We start from the raw sequence: 19,037 nt of genomic DNA, 5'->3' as shown, positions 1-19,037 counted from the left end.
CTAAGAATGCTGAAATACCATCCAAAAGTCATTACAGGATTAAATGAGATGTTGTATATAAGACCTTTCACGCATTTGAAACACACAGAAAATTTCCAATTAATTAGGCCTGTCTGTGACCTTTGGGCAAGTCATCCTCACTGGGTTTCAGTTCTTTCCAATTCTAAATTCTCTTTGCAAACAGCCTACAGGGATTAGAGAGAGTTGTAATTAGCATATCAAGCGCCAGCCTAATTCTGCCAGCTCCGACTCTCACTGCAATTACACTGTTTATATGTAAACGGCACTGCCAGTCCCTGGGTGGTAACTTGGAACTCAACTGAGAACGCAATATCCCATTTACTGACCCTCCTCCCTTCCTTAGCAAATTCACTTCGCTGGGAACACAGCAGTCTATGTCTGACCAGCCCCTAAGGAACTGACCAGATTAACATGATGCAGCTTGAATTCTCAAGACTTTTCTTTGCTTCAGTGATGGGGACAGCAATGACTCCACATGTGAGTAGTAGCCACATATGGTCTGGAGGGAAGGCAGAGGAAGCTAATTATACAATTACAAGTTGCAATTACCTATGACACCCTCTTGAAGCTTTTGGAGGCTAAAGGAATTTTCACTGACCTGAAACCACCATCAAGATGTGTGTGTGTGTCAGCTGGTGGAAATGTAAATTGCTGCAGCCATTATGGAGTATAGACGTTTCTTAAAAAACTAAAAACAGAACTACCATATGTATGATCCAGCAATCCCACTTCTGGGCATACACCCAGACAAAACTATAATTTGAAAAGATGCATGCACTCCTATTCATAGGAGTGCATAGCAGCACTGTGTACAATAGCCAAGACATGGAAGCAACCCAAACGTCCATCAGCAGAGGGATGGATAAAGAAGATATGGTATATATATATACAGTGGAATATTACTCAGCCATTAAAAGCACAAAATAATGCCATTTGCAGCTACATGGGTGAACCTAGAGATTTATATCATACTAAGTAAGTTAGAGAAAGACAAATATCATATGATATTGCTTATGTGTGGAATCTAAAAAATGATACAAATGAACTTATTTACAGTAACGGACTCACAGACATGGAAAACAAACCTATGGTTACCAAAGGGGAAAATGGTGGGGAATAAATTAGAAGTTTGGGATTAACATATACACACTACAATATATTAAATAGATAACCTACTGCATAGCACAGGGAGCTATATTCAGTATCTTGTAATAACCTATAATGGAAAAGGCTGAAAAATAATATACGTGTATAGAAGTGAATCACTTTGCTGTGCACGTGAAACTAATACATTGTAAATCAACTAGACTTCAATTTTAAAAGAAGTGCTTGTATGTGTGTGTGCTTATGCACGTGTGTGCACGCACGTGAGCACGCTGACTCCAAGAGGAACCTTTATATTTGCGAAGCTTTGCCGAAACGGGTCTCAGACCTGCTGGCTGGCTCCATTTTCCATCCAAACAGCTGAATCAGCCCTAGTTAAGCCTCATTCACTCAGCAAATACATTTTGCCAAGCACAGAGAACACAAAGATGACTAATCATTGCTTTGGCCTCACAGACTCTTGCTAAGGAGCCTGCGCGTCAGCCCGGTGGGCGTGCTCCCGTGTCAGGGAGGGGGCGCTGTGGGGCAGAGGAAAGGGCCAACAGCTTGCCCTGGTAAAGGGGAGGGGCTGGGGAAGGATGGTCTAGAGAGGAGGTGGCCCCTTCTGTCTCTTCCAAATTTGCATTCCCTCCATCAAATCCCTTTCCTGCTCCTCATTCTAAAGAAAAATGTTAGCTTTTGCCACCTGCCAAGTTGGAGCTTCCTGACGGGGCTCAGTCATGTGTGACTCTTTGTGACCCCATGGACTGTAGCCCGCCAGGCTCCTCTGTCTTGGGATTCCCCCAGCAGGAATCCTGGAGGGAGTTGCCAGTGCCTCCTCCAGGGAATCTTCCTGACCCAGGGATTGAACCCACATTGGCAGGCGGGTTCTTTACCACTTCACCACCTGGGAAGAGCTGGGGATGTGACGTTATCCCCAGGCTAAAGGTGTTGGAGCAGCTGGGGACAAGGGAGGTGTTGCAAGGCTGAGAACTGCCAGCAGATTGGAGCCTCGCTGACCTGCTGAGGCCTGTTCCCCACCAGAAGGTCTTGGCAGGCTGCTTGTTAACCTCTTCCTCCAAGTGGGGAACCGGGCAGCTGACAGCTTGAGGTTACTACCGGGCGGCAGCTCCCCAAACACATCTGCCAGCTAAGTCTGAACTGCAGGCCAGCTTTTCACTAGGTCCCTGTCCAGGCCTCTTTCAGTGGGAGAATTAATCCAGGAGACCGAGGCCTCCCTGGGTCAAGAAGAATATGGAATCGTGGTTTATGGATGGGTGTCTCCACTTATACACAACCTGCCCAGCGATGTGCCTGGAAGGTGCCACGTTTATAAGCTCGAGTCCTTGGGGCGGCATCACCCGGGGGGCCGTTCCTGGGCCCAGCCGTAGGCCTACAGTTGTAGCTGTTGTTCAGTTGCTCAGTCGTGTCCGACTCTTTGCAATCCCATGGACTGCAGCACGCCAGGCTTCCCCGTCCTTCACCGTCTCCCAGGGAAGGCCTGCGATGGGCCTGGAGAATCTATTTCCCAGGTGAGATGGAGGTTGACCATGGCTGCCTCAGGGCAAGATGGATCCCTGTGCCTAAAGAAGCTCTGCAGATGGTCACGATCAGGGTCTGAGATTTAGTGCAATTTCACTCTTGCCGGGGATGTTTCATAGGAAAAGGAAAAGGTTATTGGATGATTGTTGTTCAACCAGATATGATAAGAAAAGGCTGTTTAATCAAAACTTTTGTTTTAAAGATCACTTTTGTTTTACTTGACTGGGTGGGTGGGTTTAGGGAACCGGGAAGAGCCTTCTGCTTAAGCCTGTGGGGAGGATGGCGGGGGTAGGATGGTCTTCAGAGCCCCCATCCGCCCCTTAAAGCCACACCACAGTGTCACCGCAGGACCTGGGCGTGTCCGCAGACCTGGCTCCTCTGGGAGCAGGTTTACCAGCTCAGGGCACCAGGGAAGAGCCACACATCTCTCCTCCTCACAATTTGTCAGACTTTTTTATTTTGCAGAAAAGGTGACAGAAAACTTATGACTGTGTAAAATTATACCCTGCTCTCAAGGGTCTCAACCATATCATTAACTGTGATCCAAATGCTGACTGAAGGTGTGGAATTCATAGCATGAGTGTCATTTTGGGCCAATTTAAGGGGTAAAAAAAAACTTTCCTAGGCCCAACAAACAGAGACAATGGCTTATAAAAATCAGCATGAGGCACTGGGATGCGTTCTCCTGGGGAGGACTCCTTTCCTTTTTCCCTACCAGTGCCTCCGTCCCCGAAGCATCCTAAGTCCTCTTGGGACTTTGCACCGGGGTTGGGGGTGGGTTTGGAAGGGGGAGGGCTCCAGAGAGGAGGAGCAGAGGCTTAGACCTGATGTCTTAAAAAAGGGGGAAAATACTGTATATGTAAATCCCTCTTTCAGTCATTCACAAACACTCTCACTAAATTATGGGAAAAAATAAAGATTTTGTGCATCATAATCAGAAATGTGGTGTTGGAGAAGACTCTCGAGAGTCCCTTGGACTACAAGGAGATCCAACCAGTCCATTCTAAAGATCAGTCCTGGGTGTTCTTTGGAAGGAATGATGCTAAAGCTGAAACTCCAGTACTTTGGCCACCTCATGCGAAGAGTTGACTCATTGGAAAAGACTCTGATGCTGGGAGGGATTGGGGGCAGGAGGAGAAGTCTGGATGGCATCACTGACTCGAGGGGCGTGGGTCTGAGTGAACTCCGGGAGTTGGTGATGGACAGGGAGGCCTGGCGTGCTGAGATTCATGGGGTCACAAAGAATCAGACACGACTGAGCGACTGAACTGAACTGAATCAGAAATGAAAGTACACAAAGCATATGAGGGTTTTTCCTCCGTCCATGGGATTTTCCAGGCAAGAGTACTGGAGTGGGGTGCCATTGCCTTCTCCTAGCTATGCATCAGCCTCCTGTATCTCCTTATCTCTGTACAATTTCCTTTCCACCAGATCTTGCCAGCCCCCATTTATTTGTAAGTGCAAGTTCACTGCTGACATTGAAAAGCCTCTCTAGGGACTTCCTTGGTGGTACAGTGGTTAAGACTGTGCGTCCACTGCAGGGGGCTTGGGCTCAAGCCCCAGTAAGGGAACTATGATCCTGCATGCTGTATGGTGTAGCAAAAATAAATAAATAAGCACTGAGAAATTCTAGAAGGAAAAAAGGAAGCAACAGCTATTGCATCCCACCTACATTGCTACTTGTGGCCATAACTCCAGGCGAGAATTTCAAGGGATGATGAAATGCATAGGTTTGACATCCAGGATTGAAACACTTTTGTAAGTTTCCCCATCTCTTTTATAAAGGGAAGATGGCAATTTTGTAAAGGAAGGTCTAACGAATTCATAAGTTAAAACCTTTCCTTAACCTAAGGAAGTTTAGTCAACCACTGATTTAGGGAACGGTTTTCCTGGTGGCTTAGCGGTAAGGAATCCACCTGCAATGCAGGGGTCACAGAAGACTCAGGTTTGATCCCTGGGTCAGGAAGATCCCCTGGAGAAGGAAATGGCACCCCACTCCAGTATTCTTGCCTGGAAAATCCCATGGACAGAGGAGCCTCGTGGGCTACAGTCCATGGGGTGGCAGACTCAGACACGACTGAATCAACTCAGCATGCATAATTTAGGGAAACACGTCACATTTTATGGGCTTCCCTGGTAGCTCACTGGTAAAGAATCTGCCTGTAGTGCAGTAGATACAATGAGACAAATGAGGGGTCACAGGAGACTCAGGTTCCATCCCTGGGTGGGGAAGATACCCTGGAAGAGGAAATGGCAACCCACTCCAGTATTCTTGTCTGGAGAATCTCAGGGACAGAGGAGCCTGGCAGGCTACAGTCCATGGGGTCGCGGAGAGTCAGACATGACTTAGCACACACGCGCTGGGAAGGTGAGCCCCCCGGGCAGGAATCCCAGCTGCCGTCTTCTTAGAGCATCACCTGGCTCAGAGCTGCTCCTAAAATGCCTGTTAAACTCCTTGGTTCCATCATTGTTCTCCTTGTATAAGACACACATACAGCTCTATTTTATTTTTTATAATTTACTGTTCGGCTATGTCAGGTCTTAGTTGCGGGATCTTCCTTGAGGCACATGGGGTCCTGAGCACGTGGGCTTCAGCTCACTTTGTGGCTTGAGGGTTTAGTTGCCCCGTAACATGTAGCATCTTAGTTGCCTTACCAGGAATCGATCCTACGTCCCCTGTGCTGCAAGGTGGATTCTTAACCACCGGACCACCAGGACGTCCTCAGTCTCTCTTTAGACAAGGACGAGGTGACTTCACCTGGCATCCAGATGGTCCTACAGGAAGTACCAGCCTTGGCCGTGCTCAGGACTGGAAGTGCCAAGCAGGGCAGGGCGGCAATTCTGGGTCCAGACCTGGCTGGTCACCCTCGATGGCAGGGGACAGATGGGTCGACAGCGAGTGACGATGGAAGGGCCACCTGGAGGGAGTTGGACGCTTCCCACTGGGCCCACCTCCCACTCGGGGAGCCTGGCAGACTGGGAGCCTGTGGTCCCAAGTCTGAAATCAGAGCACAAACACGGCCCACCCTTGGCTGTACTTTTCACCAGCCGCAGGGCTTAGAACAGCAGCAGTAGCCACAGGTGCTGGCTGCCGTTGCTACAGAAAGGCGGAGAGGACTAAAGGGCGGTGGTGACACAGCGACAATGGGCCGGCCCCTCCCGGAGCCCCCGCCACACTTTGCATACAGCTGGAGCTCGGCCCTGTCCCCAGCCACCGCCGCCAAAGCCGCAGAATAAAGACTCAGCCGCAGACACCGCAGCCTGGCCCCACCGTCAGGGGCTCACCCTGTCTTTCCTCTCAATTAACATAACTAAAGTGGGACCCAAGGCCTTTGTCCTCAGCTCACTCAGTCTCAAGTTCATGGCTAACCTGGGACCAGTGGTCAGGAAGGCAGTCCAGGGCCTTGCAGGTCACGACCCGGGGCCTCAGGCTGCTTTCTCCTTTCTGTTCAGAACAAAACCACTCTGCGGCCTGCTTCTTCAGAGGAGAGACCGGCGTGTTCACAGCTTAAACAGGCAGATCCCGCCGACAGCCCGGCCCTCTGGAGGCCAGGTGGGTAGGGCTGGGCATCAAGAGAATTGTTTTCTGTCTGGTCACTGGAGCCCAGCTGCAAATATGAGTTTGTAATGCGACCTGGTAGGGGGTTACCCATCTCCACCTGCCAGCGTGACAGCCAGTTTCCTGGGCGACAGGCAGGGCTATTTCCCTGGGTAAAGTCACAGGGAGGAGAAGGAAGTAAAAGCTGAAAATAAAAATGAGCGGGTGTGCTTGGCTGACCTCTCAGTGGGTAAAGGCTGACCTCCAGCCATCACTGAGGATCGTGGGCCTTAATTCTTCTCCCGACCAAAACTATCGATGGCAAGTGTTCTTTTTTTTAAGTAAGTGACATGCAGGTTTATTTCGATGCATTTACTTTAAAAATTCACTTGGCTGCACCAGGTGTTGGTCGCCATGTCAGTCAATGGCAAGTTTGATTATTCACCATTCATTATGCACTTTGCATTCATAGGTCGAAACAGCACAGCAGTGCAATTTGAGTTTCCACGAGTGAGTTGCATTTGCTTTCTGTGCAGCAGTTAATGCTAAATTCTCAAGTTACAATATGACGTGAAGCTTGTGTGAGTGTAAAGACCTCTGTCTCCGCAGGAAACAGAGCATTTCTTCAAAGACTTCGCAGGGCTGTGGTTTACGAGTGTCTGGGTATCCATCCACACGCCTACAGCTCTGCACAGGCCCTGCTCGCTCTTCTTCCCTTTTCTCCCTCGCTCCCTGCTCCTGCCCCTACTTTCATTTTTTTCTGGCCAGACACGTTTATTGTCAGGGTCACTGAATGTCTGCTCCGGGTCAGAGACGTTTACAGAAACTGAAACTGCCCTTGCTCTCAAGTGCTCTCCAATTGTTTTTTTTCTTTTTTAGATTTTTAAATTTTTAATGTGGGCCATTTTTTAAAGTCTTTATTGAACATTACAATATTGCTTCTGTCTTATGTTCTGGATTTTTGGCCATGAAGCATGTGGGATCTTAGCTCTCCGGCCAGAGATCAAACCTGCACCCTCTGCATTGGAAGGTGAAGTCTTAACCACTGGACCACCTTGGATTTTCACATATGGATTTGCTTTGAGTCCACAGGTCTGATAACATCCAAGAGACCCACCCAGGAAGCCACGTCGAATCTGAGGCACCCAGAAGCCAGCTCAGGGCCACCTGAGTCGCCACAGTCCCCGCCGGGCTGTGTTCCGTTCTCGCCAGGCAGTCTGTCGAAAGTTTTTTTTTTCAAGGCTTCTCCTTCCGGAAGCTGGTCCTGTCTGAACCTGCAGGCAGTCAGGCTCCAGGAGCGAGGAGCTCACCAGCCTCCAACTCCAGAGCGGATGGTAAGGTGCACTGCGTTTTGTCAAAGTCCACCAAGAGTACACCTGGCGAATCAGTGGTGTGATGTTCAGAAACTGCATAGCTGGTCTGCGGTGGCAGGGGTCAGAGAGGGACGAGCCGTCCAAAACCAAGCGTGAGAAATGCCTTTACAGGAGAGCCGAGCGCGGAGACCAACCCAGGGCTGAGAAATACCGCCCGGGATGAGGGAACGTGGGAGCCAGGGTGGAGGAAATACATCTGAGCTGCCGTGCAAGGAGTAAGCAAGCTTCCCGCCACCAGAGCACGGGGGAGCCTGGGCCTTTGTCACCACTCAGCCCCCAGACCATCCTGAGAGTCCTCCTCTGTGCCATGGGCTAGGTATGCCTGCCTGTGCCATCTAGGGCTCACGTAGGGCTCATGTAGGGCTCCTGACTGCGGGTGGCAAGAAGTGTCGCAGAGGGACCAGGGGACACTGAGTGCGCTCACAGAGGGGCCTCAGAGGACCTGGGGCACAGTGCGGGCAAGGGCGGCCAGGCGGCCAGATCCAGGCCTGGCAACGGCACTAACCCATTGGGTGAGTCCCCAACAGGGACTCGTCCTCTTTTTGGCCCCAGATGCGGGGGGATACGTACCCTCCCAGCCAGTGTTTGTCTCTGGCAGGCCCCTACGTATATGATCTTGAAGTGAAAATGAAAGTTGCTTCAGTCATGTCTGACTCTTTGCGATCCCATGGACTGTAGCCTGCCTGGCTCCTCTGTCCATGGGATTCTCCAGGCACGAATATTGGAGCGGGTTGCATTTCCTCCTCCAGGGGATCTTCCTGACACAGGGATCAAGCCCATGTCTCTTGTGTCCCTTACACTGGCAGGTGGCTTCTTTACCACCAGTGCCACCTGGCATCCTTATAATCTCATTTAATAGTAAATCGACACTTTGGGGAACTGAGTGAATTTTCCAAATTCATGGTTCCTGAGTGGCTGAGAACTACCACCAAGCTCTGTCGAGTCCAGGGCCTTTTCCTAATTAGTTGGTGGACGTGCTGGGCTGGGCTGGTTTTGCCGTCCCCGAGTTGCACCAGCCCCAGCCACCCTGTCTCCAGCCGCCCCTGCTTCCCTCTGCAGCCTGGGAGGAAATTGAGTTTCAGTCTGAGACTGGCTATTAATCTCAGCATTGTTAGCAGCAAAGTCACATGAGGTGAAGTGTAAGGCCTTTTGCTTCCTGATCTATAAGTACCCAGACAGCGTCAATCAATAGCCATTTTATCTTCAGGTCAGAGCATCAGCTTCTGCCGCTGGGGCGGCACAGGACAACCTGTCCTTGGAAAGGCGACCTCCCTCCTTGATTGCTCCCCCAGCAGCCTCTGGAGTATCCCCAGTGACCAGCGCTGGCTCATGAGCTTACAAAGTAACAAAGTGGCTTACATGTGATCCATCCATGTTGTGTTCAAGGTGGTTGATAAGGAGCATTCAAGAGAGACACTGCACTGGGCCCCAGTAGGAACCCCTCCCTCAGAGAAACTATTATTTTGGCGAAACTGAGGCTGGAGACAGACGGGCCCCAGGCTGGGCAGCTGGGGTGGCCTCCCGTGGACAGAAACTCCCAAAGAGCAGGAGCAGCGAGGAGCCTTGTCCTGCCCAGGTAAGAGACAGAGACCATGTGCTCCTCACTGTCAAAGTCAAGGAGACCTCCCTGACTCCACATGTGCAGCGAGTCTCCTTGGATGTTGAAAGAGGGGGGCGCCACCCCATAGGAGGTGATGTCAACTACCCATAGCCCTCTTTACTGGCATCCACCTTGGCTGAGAGATGCACACACACAGGGGAGGACCCTGAGCTAAACCAAATACAGACTCAGAGCCAGGTGGAGCAAGATGACTGGCCAAAGGATACCCGGAAGAAATGCCCCACAAAAGTGATTTAAACCATCACGAGGGTGCAATGCTCTCTGAGCCTGCCTGGGGGTGTCTATCCACAGGTACCCTTCTTCCTCCTAATAAATATTTCACTTGTTTTACTACATTCTGTCTCCTTGTGGGCATTCATTTCTGCAAAGCTGAAGGCCCAGGGCGTTGTCACTGACCATTGGTCTAAAGGGCTAGGATTCTGAGCTCTTATTGCTGCTGCTGGACCTGGCTGGGACTGAATCTCTGGCTGGGAACTGAAGCTCTACTTCATGCTGCTGCAGGCCAAGGCCACCTGAGATGAAAACTACTATGGTTTAAGATGGCAAAATGTCAAAACATAATAAAAACTGCCCCTGCAAGTGAGGCACAAAATCAGTCCAGTTTTTCCCCCTCTACCTTCTTAGAGTCCTTCTCTCCTCTCCAGGCCCCCATCCCCCACCCCACCTCCAACAAGTGGTGACCATCATGGCTGCTTAAGGCTTTCCTTCTTTCGGATAAACTTACTCTGAGGACAGAGTGCTGACCGATTCCCTGCAGAGAAAAGACTCATCACTTTCTGTGGACCCTCACGCAGCCATGGGCTTCGCCCTGACAAGGAGCTGCCAAGACCAGTGTGCACAGAGCTGGCAGATCCAGCCAGGACTTGGGGGGCACTGAAAGGGTATGATTCTGGTAATGCCGAGGAGGGTCCCCAGGCTGGGCCCAAGTCCCAGGCCTGAGCAAGCACACTCTGGGCTAGCTGACTGGCAGGTTGCTGGTTGTCATGGCAGTGCAACCCCTGCCAAGGGTGGGGTCCCAGGACGAGGAAAAAGCCTGGCAGCTGCTAAGCAGAGGGGCAGGGGTAGGGGAGAGATGAAGGGCATGGTGGGCTTATCAGTCCCAAATGAGCTTCAAGTATCTGTAAGACTTCCAGTATTTTTTTTTCCTTAAGGAAGAATTCATAAAATTGTGATGATGAAAAATATTGCATGAATGGTGAAGAAAAGGAGACGTAAGAGAAAAACTTGAAAGGGACCAGGTGCTGGGTACTAAAAATGAAGGCGGGACAGTGAGAAAACCTCAGGGCACAACTTAAACCCTACCCAAGGAGCAAAGGCAAAGGAAAAAAGGAACTTGGATCTTTGGAGCCAAAGCCAAAAGGAAATGAGAGAGTCTGAGGCAGCTTGCTCAGCCTGCAGCCTGGGGCAGCATGTGACCGCGAGGGGCCAGGACTGACCTTGGCGATGACAAAGCCAGGCTTGTGACAGAGATGAAAGGGCCGTGGCCCCCTGCACCCAGGGACTCACCGGCTGCTTTGTATCAGTGCGGGTGATGCCTGGGGATTTTGCACTGCCTTCAACTTAAAGTATTTCTTCTTATGAACTCAGACCTTTCTTGCAATGTGAAAATGGCTTCAGTTTAAATGACAGCTTTAAACAGTCATCACAAATTATGCCAGGGTCAAAATGCATAAAAAGTGTCAGGCTGGTTTTGAGCCGTTTTGCTTTATTGTTGCTGCTGCTGCTGCTGCTGCTAAGTCACTTCAGTCGTGTCTGACTCTGTGCGACCTCATAGATGGCAGCCCACCAAGCTCCCCTGTCCCTGGGATTCTCCAGGCAAGAACACTGGAGTGGGTTGCCATTGCTTTATTGTTAGATGAGGCCAAACCTGCAGGTGTTCCTGCCTTTTATCAAGTCTGTTCTCCAAGCAACTGCTCGTATCCTCCAGGAGCTGGTCAGGTGGGTGAGTGACTGTCACTGCGGAAGGAACCGGGCCCCCGGGCAGCCTGCTGGACGCTGCAGACACTGGCTCTATAACCCGAGCCTGAGGGCACCCCTGAGAGTCTCCAGCCCTCCTGACGCTCAGCAGCCTAAGCTGAAAGGCCGAACTCTGGAGTGACCCCGGCCAGAATGTATATATTCATCTGAGTGAACCTCTGTCACTGCTTCCAAACAGTGAAGCAAGGCCTGGATTCTGCTTAGTGTCAGGTGGGGCTCCTTCTAAAGCAAGTCATCAGCCAGACAAGAAACTTGCTTGCTTTGCCCACAAATCACATGGACTTCCCAGGTGGCACTAGTTGTAAAGAACCTGGCTGCCAACCCAGGAGACTCAAGAGACACGGGTTTGATCCCTCAGTCGGGAAGATCCCCTGGTGGAAGAAATGGCAACCAGCTCCAGTGTTCTTGCCTAGAGAATTCCATGGACAGAGGTGCCTGGCGGGCTACAGCCCACGGGGTCTCGAAGGGTCAGACACGACTGAGTGACTAAGGACGCTCGCACAAACAATGTGGACCACACCCTCAAGGCTGCCTCCTTCCACAACTTGCTCTCAAACACACTTTGGAAGATGCAACAAAAAAAAGCTGTCCAGTAAGTAACAGACTCATATGTCCCTTGGGGTGAGTTCAACTTATGCCCATGTTTCCTGGAGGTGACCCTACAGTGGCGTTGGCACCTGCAACCTTTGCTCCAGTTCTGGGAAGCCCAGCTGCTGCCAAGGCAGAGCTCACCATCTACAACTCTCTCTCTGAGGCTCTGTCTGCTCAGAGACACTGGTTTCTCCATATTGTGAATCTGCATTTATATTTCTGTAAGAATACTTCAGGGGACTCTGTGATCAGTTGCTCAGTTGTATCTGACTCTTTGCAACCCTACGGACTGGAGCCCACCAGGTTCCTCTGTCCATGGGGTTCTCCAGGCAAGAATACTGAAGTGGGTTGCCATTTCTTCCTCCAGGGGATCTTCCCGACCCAGGGATTGAACCCGCATCTACTACATCGGCAGGAGGATTCTTTACCACTGAGCCACCACCTCCTCAGTGGAGTATGCAGGATTTGTAAAGTGTGTCTACAAATCAGTAAGCAAAAGGTGGTCAACTCAATTAAAAAAAAAAAGGCAAAAGAAGAGAGAGAGAGAAAAAAAACCATGAAAACCACAATACACCCGTCAGAACAGATAAAATGAAAAAACACAGGCAATTTCAAGTTGTTGGACCGCACCCCACAGGCCTGAAAGGCTTGCACTTGCCCAGCTTCAAGACCAAAGAAAGAGCACGGAGTTGGAAACAGAGACATCAACGGTTTAACTGATGAGGAGCCAACACGTCTGAAGCAGGGTCCTGGAGCCATACCCCACCGTGTGCGGCAGACAGTGGGCAGGACACGGCGGCACGGGAGCAGGGCGAGGTTACCAGTTACAGGGGATTGACGCCAGGTGTGCTCCTTGGTTACCAGGGCAACCAGCAGAGGCTCATGCCCCTCGCTGAGCCTTTGATAAGAACGGGCACCAGCTGAGGCCTGGGCCAAGTACATAGGAAGGTCAGTCTATGCACAGGATGTAGGTGAAGCAGGCGCTGCTCGGACAAGAGGGCAGCCATCTTGAGTGGCCTGACCATACACAAGTTGTTAAGAGATTATACTAATATAACTATCATTAATCATTATTTAATCATTTGAATATTTATCTGATTATTTGAATAATTATAGCATTTTGTTATAAAGTAGTAATTATTATTACAGTAATATGAACATGCCAGTAGCTTGATTATAGAGCTGCCGGTATTGAAGCAAGGCAGGGCCCTATGGTCCTTTCCCCGCATGTCCTCCAGCTGCCTTTTGTCTGTAGGAAAACTTTAGTCAGAGAATAAGTTTAATCAGAGAAGTGAGAAAACGCAGAAACAAAGGAAAGCAGTCCAACAGAAGAAATAATCGCTGAGTCACTGAGCACAGTCAAGGACCTTTAGTTCCTCCTCCAGGGCTATAGATAATACTCTGAGCCATCTCCTCTGAGCTGTCTTTTAGACCCTGAAAAACCCCACCAGATGGAAGAAGTTAGTCACATGATGACCGGACTGTAGCCATGAGAGAAGCTGCAGCAATTCCAAGAACTGGCCTCAAGCTAATGGGAGCCCTGGAACTGAAGACTAACGTACTTAAAACAAGTACCGTTAAATGATACTTAAATCAAGATAATGACGGTCAGACCACCGGTGACCAATTTCAAGATGACCATCAGAGCTGTTGTAACCCACTTCCTCCATCTATACATCCTTGAACCTCCCCTCTAAAAGCTCTTGTCCATTGAAGTCAGGGGGGAGTTGGCCTCTAGGCAGGATTCCACCCTCCCCTCTGGTTGTCGGCCTCCAAAATAAAGCAAAGTTTCCTTTCCACCAACCTGGGCTCTTTATTGACTTTTGGGCAGCGAGCAGCCAGACCCCACTTCCAGTCATAGGACACACAGACACTAAATCGGTCCCAGCCCTGTGGGAAACGTCTTGGTTGGTACCTCTGAGTATAAAGCACACCCTAGGACCCAGCAGCCACCTTCAGGTGTACCCACCAGGGGTGCACACCTGTGTTCACCAGAAGAAACAGCAAGAATGATGTCTGCATCAACCCCGCATTGAGCAACCCCAGGCCATCCGAGCGGCTTTCTGCACAGAGTGGATGAATCGTGGTCGGTTCACACGATGAATCCTTGTATGCTACTAGCACGAATGTGCCCGACCGATGGCAATGACACGGAGAAACTCACATTGCCACCGAGTGGAAGAGGTCCGCACAGCACAGCACCTTACACAGGACTCGTTTCTGTAAAGTTCAACAGAAGGCAGTCTGGGGTCTGGTATTAGCGGTTAGGATGGTGTGGGGCGGGGGGGTTGGGGGGTTTCTGAGGCTACTCTTGCTTGTCCACTTTATCCGCTGTACAACTTATGATTTGTGTCCTTTATCAGCTACATGGCATGCAGGATCTTAGTTCCCTGACCAAGGATCAAACACACGCCCCCTCAGAGCTCAGAGTCTTAACCACTGGACTGCCAAGGAAGTCCCTTGTGCCCTTTTCTGTATGTGATTCCGCCATAGAAACAACTGAATATAAAACAGAACCATGTAAAGAACAGATTTTTGGACTCTGTGGGAGAAGGCGAGGGTGGGATGATGTGAGAGAATAGCACTGAAACATGTATATTACCATATGTGCAACAGATTGCCAGTCCAGGTTCAATGCATGAGACAGGGTGCTCGGGGCCGGTGCACTGGGATGACCCTGAGAGATGGGATGGGGAGGGAGGTGGGAGGGGGATTCAGGATGGGGACACATGTACACCCATGGCTGATTCATGTCAACGTATGGCAAAACCACTACAATATTGTAAAGTAATTAGCCTCCAATTAAAATAAATAATTTACAACAACAAAAAAAGACCACCCCCCCACCCCCACCCCGGCCCCCACAAAAAAAGAAACAGAACCAAACGAGAAAGTCTCCAGGAGAGCCTGCTGGCTAAGAAGCCAGTTCTGCCCAGTCCACAGGACCCCCGTCCCCCTGAAGTCCCCCCATCCCTGGCCACTTGGTGATGATGCCCTGCCTTCTAAGAGACCAGGAGACGACGACCTTTCCTCGGAACCTGCCATTTCTTTCCTCTTTCTCCTGTTTGCCTCGTCAAGTACTCTCTCTACCTAAACCCAACTGCCGAGGTCAGAAACCAGAGCAAATGTCTCCTCCTCTTCCTACCCCCTAAACTGACTCATCACCAAATGCGAGTCTAGCCAGAGGGGTTCTGTTCCACCTCCCACGGGTATAAGTTAGAGCACAACCCTCCAACCTTGCCAAGGCCACGGACTTGGAAAATTCACGCTGGCTTCCAGGCGAGTTCGACCTCTCTTCTTCCTCCGAGAAGGCTTTGTGCTTCCGGCCTCTTTGCTCCCGACACTGGACCCAACACTGATGTGTCCTCTTTAAACTCTTTCCCCGAGCTCAGAGGGACTCTGACACTTTGCTGAAACCGGCCCCTCGCTGCCCTCCCTTTCAGGAGTCTGCGAAGTCCAGACCCATCACCTTCCCTCTGTGTTCACCTCCCCACCTTTCCTCAAGGCCCTTCAATAAATGCCCACAGCTGTGAGTCCTAATCTCTGAGCCTGGTCGATGGCTACAATTTAAAAAGCAAACACAGGTAGATTTAGTAACTAAAACAGTTTTGTCTTCCTTCAGTGACAGATGAAAAGCCAGCAATATATTTTACCAGAAGAATTATCTTCAAAACTCTTACTGTACTATTGCCTCTAACACTTTTTTAGGCCTAAAAAAACTTCAGTCTTTGATTTAGAAAAATTCCCGAGTTCAAACCAAGTTCATTAGGTGTGTTCAAAGAACTGCTAAAAAGTAGGGCATTAAGTTTTAAGATTTGCATTCCTCTCCTAAATGATACCATATATTCAAATGATACTTTTAAATTACGTATGCCTTATATATATAGTGGCAAACGTGAAAATAGTAAACACTAATTTAGAAACAGTTGTGCAATTTGTAAGGGATATTTTTAACATGAAGTATTTTTTCCATTCGTACTCTGGCTCCCTCTACTGGACAGTTGCATCATTGCGGAGGCCCTTCTGAGATTATCCTGGGACTACTGATGCTTCATTGTATAATATGGTCCAAGTAGCTTTCCCTGGGGCGGGGCGGGGCGGGGTGGGTGGGGGAGAAATTCAGCTAACAGTACACCAAACCACATCCCTTCACTGGAGGTGATGATGGATTCCCCAGGTTTCCTGGGGTTGCCCAGGACATCAGAGCACAGTGAGGATAATTCCCTAAAGTCAAGACCACGGGTTCTTTATCCAGCTCTCCTTGGGGTCTTGACTTGGGGAATTTATTCACATGAAGAAAGGGAACTGGGCCTATGATTTGTCCCCTATGCGCCACATAATCTTTGATAAGTTGAGCGGCAGATATTTGAATTTTAACAGCCTGGAGTCTGGTTAACAGCGCAGCTGATGAAGAGCAGTCCATATGTTCAAAGGCACCAGCAGATGGGAAGGGTACCTTCAATTCTGATGGAAAATAAAAAGCCTAATAATGGGTGGCCCCTTCGTCACCATTCTTGGCTTTCAGTTTAGGCACACTCACAGAATCTTCATCGGCTTTTCTACAACAGGCTGCAGTAAGTTACTTTCGGGTCAGTCCCAGGGGAGATGAAGGGCCCTGACAAGGCGTGGAGGGGAGGGACAGTCACCTTCACCCGTCATCTCATAGTAGTTCTGATGGTTTGGGTGTAAATTCTTTGTGAATTTCTACATAGACAATCATGCCATCTGAGAACAGAGATTGTTCTATTTCCTTTTCTTTTGAGTGCCCCACTGCAGGCTAGGACCTCTAATGTGATGCTGAAGAACAAATACCCCTGCCTTGTTCCTGATGTTAGAGGAAAAGTGATCAGCCTTTCACCACCAAGTACAGGTTAGTTGTTGGCTTTTATAGGTTACCCTAGGCAGGTTGAGAAAGTGCCGTTTTTTTCATTCTGAAAGCTGTGTATTTCAGAAAATACAAAAGGGTTTGTATTTTCAAGACATCTGTGCACTTTATCCAGGTTATTACATGCACGGGCACAGAACAGTTTGTGATGCTTCACTGTCATTCTTGATGTATGAAGTGTCTAATGATGTCTCCTTTTTCAGTCCAGACATGGGTAACTTGTTCTTCTCTATATTCCTGGTGAGCTTGACTAAAGGTTTGTCAATTTCGCTGAACTTTTAAAAGGTACCCTTTTCCCCCACACTTAAGTTTTTTATTGTAGTAAAATATACATGACATAAAACTTACCAGTTCAACCATTTGTAAGTGTACAGCTCAGCATCAAATACATTCAGATTACTGTGCAACTACCACCCCATCCATTTCCACAACTTTCATCTTCCCAAACTGAAGCTCTGCACCTCTTAAATGCTAACTCCTCACCCCCGTCCCCTGGTCTCTGCTCACCACCTTTGTACTTTCTGTTGCTGTGACTCTGACCACTCTAGGCCCCTCATCTAAGTGGAATCATACAGTATCTGTCAGTCAGCTTTTGTGACTTATTTCACTTACCACAATGTCCTCAAGGTTCATCCATTCTGTAGCACATGTCAGAAATTTCCTTACCTTTTAAGTCTGAGTAATATTTCATTGTATTTCTATATCACAGAACACACCGTTTATTCATCCATCAATAGGCATGTGGGTTCCTCCCAATTTCTTGTTATTCTGAAATATGCTTCTATGAACTTGTACAAGTATCTACTGAGTCTCTACTTTCACTTCTTTGGGGCATATACCCTGAAGAATTGCTGGATCCCATGGTATTTCTATGTTTAATATTTTGAAGAACTGCATACCATTTTCCACAGCGGCTGCACCGTTTTACATTCCCACTGGCAGCACATACAGGTGGCAGTTTTTCCACATCCCTGCCAACACTTGTTTGTTCTTTGGGCAACAGCCATCCTCAAGGGTGTGAAGACATCTCAGTGTGGCATTTCTCTAATGATCACTTTCTACCCATTTAAAAATAAAAGGTTTTGTTGTTGTTGTTGTGTGGATACAATTTTTGGTCTATTATCTTTATGAAGTCTTCTGTTTCAAATTATGGAGTGAAGAGCTGTTTTCAGGGCTGAAGAGCATTTCAACAAGTTGGGACAGATCCTTAATGGGCTGAGGGCCCCCGAGCTAACCATGGGCTTCAGTGGCTGACCCGACAAGTAGAGCTGATGACTCGTGGGCCTGCTGAGTCTGAGACACACCCTGAGCCTCTCCCAGAGGCTTCAGCATCTGGGGATGGGAGGAGAGCACCCCTGACTTGCCTTTGGAAAATGAATTTTTCGTATAATAAAATCCCCTCATTATAACCGCAAGCATTTGTGGAGCTGTATTTAGAAAAGTCTGCAGGTTTTCAAAGAAAGAAATCTAGCAGAATTTAGGGGTCCTAGTGCTGGCCTTTGGAGAAGGCAATGGCAACCCATTCCAGTACTCTTGCCTGGAAAATCCCATGGATGGAGGAGCCTGGTGGGCTGCAGTCCATGAGGTCGCTAAGAGTTGGACAGGACTGAGCGACTTCACTTTCACTTTTCACTTTCATGCATTGGAGAAGGAAATGGCAACCCACTCCAGTGTTCTTGCCTGGAGAATCCCAGGGACGGGGGAGCCTGGTGGGCTGCCGTCTATGGGACTGCACAGAGTCGGACACGACTGAAGCAACTTAGCAGCAGCAGCAGCAGTGCTGGCCTTGCCCATCGAGCCGTAATCCCCAGTTCCTCCTCGCTGCCCTGGGGCCCTGCTGTCTCTCTTGGAGGAACTTCCCCCCGCTGGGCTGTGCGGTGGGTTGTTGTCAACAGTGGGTGGACTGGGGCTGTTTCATCTTGTTCTCAGCCTGTCATAAAGGGTTATCACTTAAGCCTAGGGAACGGAGTGTATCTGTTGGCAAACGGACTAAACGCATCACCTCCCAGCGGCAGGCTTCAGAATGCTTCTCAGTAGTAACTGTCCCGTTACGGGAAGAGACCCGCTTCAGGTTTTGCGTGCAGATGGTTCACTACATTTGTGGGGCACTGCCTGGTCTCTAGCACGAGAACATCACCCATTTCCACGGAGGGGCCAGGTGTTCAGAAACCATAAGCCATGAGGACGGCAGTGCGCGCTGTAACTACAAGGTCTACTTTTTCCAGAGGTTCCAGATCGAAAGCCTGTGGACACGCTGTCCTTCCAGTCTGTGTTGCCACTGGCCAGGAGGCGGCTCCTTCCTGAAGGTGAGGAAGAGCCCCCACCTCTGCCTCGGTTCCCCAGCTCTGCACCCGCCCTTCCATGTCGGAAGTTCTGCCCTGCACTCCCGTGAGGGGTCGGTCTGGG

At 49.5% G+C, this 19,037-nt stretch overlaps 1 long non-coding RNA gene across 1 annotated transcript; it reads right to left on the bottom strand.

The window, feature by feature from the left end:
- Positions 1–13,539: 13,539 nt before the first annotated feature.
- Positions 13,540–15,274, bottom strand: LOC147346130 (uncharacterized). Its single transcript, XR_015153946.1, has 3 exons — positions 14,983–15,274; positions 14,349–14,423; positions 13,540–13,966 (listed from the first exon to the last, which is right to left on the bottom strand). It is a non-coding gene; the product is annotated as an uncharacterized LOC147346130 (long non-coding RNA).
- Between the last annotated feature and the right edge of the window lie 3,763 nt (positions 15,275–19,037).

Source organism: Bos grunniens, chromosome 24 (assembly GCF_055505025.1).
Source record: "Bos grunniens cultivar Pamir isolate PY7600 chromosome 24, Bosgru_T2T1.0, whole genome shotgun sequence".
NCBI lineage: Eukaryota > Metazoa > Chordata > Mammalia > Artiodactyla > Bovidae > Bos > Bos grunniens.
Note: the sequence above shows the minus strand (reverse complement) of the source record. Positions and strands in the feature narration are given on the sequence as shown.